Below are 6,758 nucleotides of genomic sequence, written 5' to 3'. Positions count from 1 at the left end.
AACTCTCTCGGGCCGAGGAAACTAGATGAGGCTTTCCTCGGACAAGGCTCGGAGATTTGAATCCAGTGAGGAAACAAACGGTGGAAGCGAGAGATGAGCTGAAACGAACGAGCGGATCGAGAGATCCGGCCTTTGGTCTCGGCTTCGGTCGAGCAGTCTCGGTCGTGGTGCGGACGATGCAGAAATCGGTTCCCGGAGTTTGAAGGTAAACTGCGGGAACGGCTCTCGGCAACGCGGCGGTAAGAATCCTCGGTGATGCGGTAAGGATTCTCGGGGATGTGATAAGGAAGGTGGAGTCGAAGCGGAAGTACAACGAACGGTAGGAACCGGACGTGATACGGTAGGGATGGACGTGAAGGTGGTTTGATGCGACAACACACGGGAGATGGCTCGGCCCGTGATACGGTCAACTAGTCGATGTCGAACCCGGTTCGAGATCGGCTAGGGTTTCTCGGTAGTCAAGTCCCGGACTTGGACTAAGGAGAGNCCCAGCTGGAGCTTACTACTTGAAGTAGTCATGAACAATACCGAGTGAAAAGATCCATCAATGGCCATCTCCAGTGGCCTAGCTTGCTTGAAACTCCCCATTACTGAGCAAACTCCGGATAAGAAGTTGGTCGCGTAGGAAGACTCTTCATTGACTTCGCCTAATGCCTTGGTACGCGTATCGGGTGAGGACTCGCGCACAGTGCAATGATCCGAGCATTGCGACTGAGTGTCGGCTCGGTTTTGATCAGGAACGGTAAGGAACTGATCGTGAACCTCCTGAGACGTCGAACTTGTACCTCCGAGTGCATGAACTTGTTGGTCTGGAGGCTCGGCTGGCTTCTCTATGATCCCTCCCGGACCAATAACTCCCTTAGAACCGATTTGATGATCGAATTCTAGTCCTGAATTCAGCTCCCAGTGAGCTTGCACCGTTGGTGCAGCGTCCTCGATCAAGTCGGTGTTTGGCCAGCTCCGCGTCAAAACGCCTTGTTCTAGCCGGTAAGGAACTCGCGGATCCAGTGTTGGTGAAGGCACAAGGGCCGAGTGTTGGTGCCGCAATGACTCTCCTTGCGTGTAAGATGACTCGACTTGGTCCAACAATTCTCCAAGGTGTCGGAGTTGAGCTTGAATACCGGTCAACTCATCCGTGAAACTTGGTGCTCCGGGAGATTGCTTCGGCTTCCTTGAGGCTTGCTCCCTTAACTTAGTCCGTGATTCCACATTGCTCGTCTTGGCTTTGTCTTGACCGTGGCTTGACTTGTGGCCCGGTGTCGCGCGTGGTGTCCAGCTCGGAAGACTTTGGTTCCGAGTGCGGTAGGCGCTTGTCTTGCTCGTCGATGCGTACGGTGACCAGGTCGGCAACCCATGGATGCGACTCGGGTATTGCTCAGGCTGCTCTCGATGATGCCAGGGTGGTGCATAGTAACTTCCCAAGTCATCACTGTCGGAATCATCGTAGCGGTTCGACCTTGGCTCGCTATGGCGCACAGCCCAGGACATTGATGGCCAATAGTAGTCCGATGATCCTCGATCAAGTTTCATTTGGTCAGGCCCTTCTTTGTAGTCCTCTGCGTACCATGATGCGTTCTTGGTAGCCGCTGGCTCCGGATCGGCTCCATAATGTTCGTCATACCATGGTTCGTCCTTGGTGGCCTTTTGCTCCGGGTCTAAGTCATGATCTTCATCATACCATGATCCCAACTTGGAATCGTTTCCATCAGAGTCCATGCTTGATCAGTGTGGAATCGAGTGTCGCATACTGATCGCGGTCTTGGGACGAAGTATGGTAGATGGTACGGACGGCTGTCGGAGATCGTCGATGGTACGGACGACTGTCGGATTTTGTCGACGGTACGGACGACAATCGGTGGTCGGCGTCGGTACGGACGACGATATAGATGGCTGGTACGGACGGTTCGTACGGACGGCCAACGATGGTCGGACGTCGGCACGGACGACTGAGACGGACGGCTGGTACGGCAGCTGACGATGTTCAGATGGCGGTACGGATAGCCGGCACGATTGGCTGATACGGATGGCCGATGATGTACGGTCGGCCGACGGGGGTCGGTCGATGACACAGTCGGCTGGTGCGGCAATGGTACGGACGGCCAACGGTTATCGGACGTCGGTACGGATAGCCGGTGTGATGCTGATACGGACAGCTGGGTCGATGACTCGTCCGGTGGCTCGATAATGATCAGACGATGATACACAATACGCGATAAGGGCTTGGACGATGATACGCGGGTGATGATACGTGCTCTGGACGGTGATACGCGGATGGCTCGATCGGTGCTCGGTCGTGACGTGGCGATGGTACCTCGTCAAAGCAAAACGAATATTCGTGAGCAAAAACGCGTCCAAAACATGATGGATAAGATATTTATCTAGGCAGTCAATGATTGAGGACAGCAACACAAGATGACAAACTATGACTAAGCAAAAAGAAACCTACACGCGCCTAAAAGCAAACTCACGCACAAAAAGCAAAACTTTTTGGGACCACAACACAAACCCAAAAGCAAACGCGCTACTTTATCGATCTAACAAGTCCTAGGCAAGAACTATGACGAACAAAACTCAGAAATAAACAAAGCGACNGGTCGGTCGATGACACAGTCGGCTGGTGCGGCAATGGTACGGACGGCCAACGGTTATCGGACGTCGGTACGGATAGCCGGTGTGATCGGCTGATACGGAAGGCCGATGACTCGTCCGGTGGCTCGATAGTGATCAGACGATGATACACAATACGCGATAAGGGCTTGGACGATGATACGCGGGTGATGATACGTGCTCTGGACGGTGATACGCGGATGGCTCGATCGGTGCTCGGTCGTGACGTGGCGATGGTACCTCGTCAAAGCAAAACGAATATTCGTGAGCAAAAACGCGTCCAAAACATGATGGATAAGATATTTATCTAGGCAGTCAATGATTGAGGACAGCAACACAAGATGACAAACTATGACTAAGCAAAAAGAAACCTACACGCGCCTAAAAGCAAACTCACGCACAAAAAGCAAAACTTTTTGGGACCACAACACAAACCCAAAAGCAAACGCGCTACTTTATCGATCTAACAAGTCCTAGGCAAGAACTATGACGAACAAAACTCAGAAATAAACAAAGCGACGACTCAACAAACGATCTATCGAGGAAACTAAGCATAAAACAAAAACTATCGGACCTAACGACGCTAAAGATGAAACTAATGAACCGCAAAGACACAAAAACGAAAGCTTTAGCGNCTCGGGGATGTGATAAGGAAGGTGGAGTCGAAGCGGAAGTACAACGAACGGTAGGAACCGGACGTGATACGGTAGGGATGGACGTGAAGGTGGTTTGATGCGACAACACACGGGAGATGGCTCGGCCCGTGATACGGTCAACTAGTCGATGTCGAACCCGGTTCGAGATCGGCTAGGGTTTCTCGGTAGTCAAGTCCCGGACTTGGACTAAGGAGAGAGGTGAGACAAGAACAAGATTCTCTCTTGTGAAATTTAATTCAATACTTCAAGTCTGCCTTTTACATTGAGGGTTGATGCCTTTATATAGTGAGGCTTACAAATGGAGACTCTAAAACCCTAAAGAACGTGGCCTTGATCTAAACCACACACTTGTCCTAAGGCAAAAGCAAAAGTAAAGCAAGGGTAATGACCAAACAACGGTCATAGAAAGATCTAGACAAAATTCAAAAGGAAGGGGATAGGGTCGCCACGTCATTGGCTGGGACGTGGTGAAATAATCTTCACTTCCTTGGCTCCTAAGTCTCTCTTTAAGTGTTTCAAGATCACGAGCCAAGTGGGAACGAAGTGGAGATGCACTAGAGTCGCTGCCTCGTTAAAACCTCTTTGGTAAACCCATTGGGACAAACCCAAAGTAGGAAAAAGAGTACAGCTCCTTCTAATGGCTTAGGGGTGTCTTCACACTAGTGTGATGGTGAAGACACGTGAATCAAGCTTCCCAAAGCTGGTCAAGACTCAAGGCACTTCATTGGTGATGCTAGCCATGAGCCATGGGGGGGGGGGGGAGCTTGGGTTGAAATGTCCATTGGTGACTCGTCTTGCTCCGCCTTGATGATCCTGGGGGGGTGAGTGATGCCTCGTTGGTCGCCTACGCTAGCTCCTGGTCACCAGTGCAGGTTGTCCGAGAGTTTGAGAGGCGTCCGAGTGGTGGCCGGGTAGCGTCCGAGGGCTGTGAGTGTTCTTGGCCGAAGGACCGATCCCGTGATCACATCAGGGGTGCTAGTCCGAGATGATCACGGCGATCAACGACCGATCTTTTACACAAGCAAGGCTCTCAACGACACGGAGACACGTTACCCAACCTTGGAAAAGCTCGCTCTCGCCTTGATTGTTGCCGCTCAGAAGCTACGACCTTATTTCCAGTCGCACTCCGTTGTCGTGTTAACCGATCAGCCGCTCCAGACAGTTCTTCACAGCCCCCTTCAGTCCGGGCGAATTGCGAAGTGGGCAATCGAGCTAAGCGAGTACGATATCGAATATCGTTCTCGCCCAAGTTTAAAATCACAGGTCCTAGTGGATTTTATCACGGAGCTATCCCCCGACCTTGAAGAAACCATACCTAAGGAGGAACCTTGGACGTTGTTTGCCGACGGCTCCTACTCCAACCAGGGATCCGGCATCGGGATTATACTCCGATCTCCAACGGGCGAGGTTCTCGAGCAGGCATTGAAACTCGGCTTCAAAACGTCGAACAATCAAACCGAATACGAAGCCGTTCCGGCCGGATTACGGTTAGCGCAAGGCCTGGGGGTGACCAGCATCCAAGTTTTTTGCGACTCCCAGCTAGTGGTTAGCCAGTTTAGTGGGGAGTACGGCGCTAAGAATGGGCGCATGGAGGCGTATCACCAATTACTCCGAACATTCTCCGAACAATTCTTCTCGTTCGAACTGATCAAAGTTCCAAGGAGCGAAAACGCATCGGTAGATGCTCTTGCTGCCCTGGCGAATTGTTCTGACCCGGGTTTGCGACGAACGATCCCGATAGAGTGTATCGAAACTCCTAGCATTGATCATACCGATTTGGCGTATGCCATTAGCGACACCGCGGAACCAATGGATGTCAACCCACCGGTCCAGGAACCCGTGGAGATAACACAACCCCCAGACGATTGGCAACTCAAAATAAAGATGTACATCGAGGACGGCAAGGTCCCGGAAGATCGCTGGCAAGCTCTCCGATTGAAAGCTCGATGCGCGAACTACGCCATGATGAGAGGCAGCCTTTTCCGACGCAGTTCGTCTGGAGCCCTACTTACCTGTTTCGATCGAGATGAGGCAAAACGAATAATGACGAAAGTTCACGAAGGTGACGGAGGCAACCACTCTGGAGGGCGTTCACTCGCATTAAAGATAAAGAAAGACAGTCATTATTGGCCAACCTTGGTTGCCGACTGCAAGGCATTTTCGGCGAAGTGCGAAGCATGCCAACGCCACAGACATATGAAACATGTACCTCCCGAGCTGCTAAATACCATCATCGCGCGTACCCCTTCAGGCTTGTGGCAATGGATCTCGTTGGCCCGTTACCCCCGTCGATGTCGAAGAAGTTCCTTTTGGTCTTGACTGATTACTTTACCAAGTGGATAGAGGCCGAATCATTTCACAAGATACAGTTGCTGGACGTCACCAACTTCATCTGGAAAAACATCATCTGCCGCCATGGGCTCCCTTATGAGATCATCACTGACAACAGAACGCAGTTCACTTCCCTCATCACCAGACGCTTTCTAGGCAAATGGGGAATACGCTTAAGCACCTCGACCCCCCCGGTATCCTCAGGAAAATAGTCAAGCCGAGGCAACAAACAAAACCATAATAGACGGATTGAAGAAGCGCCTCGGGCTCAAAATAGGAGCTTGGGCAGATCAGCTCGATGGCGTGTTATGGTCTTATCGGACGACCCCACGGCGAGCTACGGGGCAATCTCCATTCTCGCTTGCCTATAGCATCGAAGCACTAGCTCTAGCTGAAGCCAGAGTACCAACACTTTATCGCGTTATATTGGTCGACGATTCCGAGCTAACCGACAGCATGATGCTCGACAACATTGACTTTGCCGAGGAACAGCGTGATCAAGCGCTCGTCCGAATTCAGAATTACCAAAACGCCGCGTCCAAGTACTACAACAAGGCTGTCCGTCACCGACGATTCAACGAGGGCGACCTGGTACTGCGCGAGGTGTACGAGAACACAAAGGAGATCAACGCTGGCAAACTCGGCGCTTGCTGGGAAGGTCCGTATCTCATCTCCAAAGTAGTTCGCCCTGGAGTCTACGAGCTCTTGACCATGGAAGGCAAGCAGATCAAAAACTCGTGGAATGTAGCCCATCTTAAACGCTATCACTACTAGATCATTTGGTCAATTTCAGTTTTAAAAGCATGTGTACTATCAACTACGACAGGCTTGATCTCAATTTTGGGTACGTAGGCAGCCCTTGATTCCTTATACAAGATTTTGAGGGCACAACTGGAAAAATAATAAGATTTTTTTTTCAAAAGAACTTGTTATTTTTATTTATGTTTGCCATCTCGCCGCATACAAGGAGTCTTCTACATCGGCATATCGCCCACCCAAAGAAAGACAGTAAAAAAAAAAGAGGAGAAACTACGAAAAATAAAGTGCGATGCTGAGACAAGAGCTTCTGGTCCCAGGGAGCAGGTGCGAAGTTTGACCACCTCCTGTGATCTCAACCTCCTCGGCGATTCACAGGCGCAGAGCTTGAGAAGTCGGACTCCAAAG

This window comes from Camelina sativa, chromosome 12 (genome assembly GCF_000633955.1).
Source record: "Camelina sativa cultivar DH55 chromosome 12, Cs, whole genome shotgun sequence".
Taxonomy (NCBI): Eukaryota; Viridiplantae; Streptophyta; class Magnoliopsida; order Brassicales; family Brassicaceae; genus Camelina; species Camelina sativa.
The sequence above is the reverse complement of the archived record's forward strand: the minus strand, read 5'-3'. Positions refer to the sequence as shown.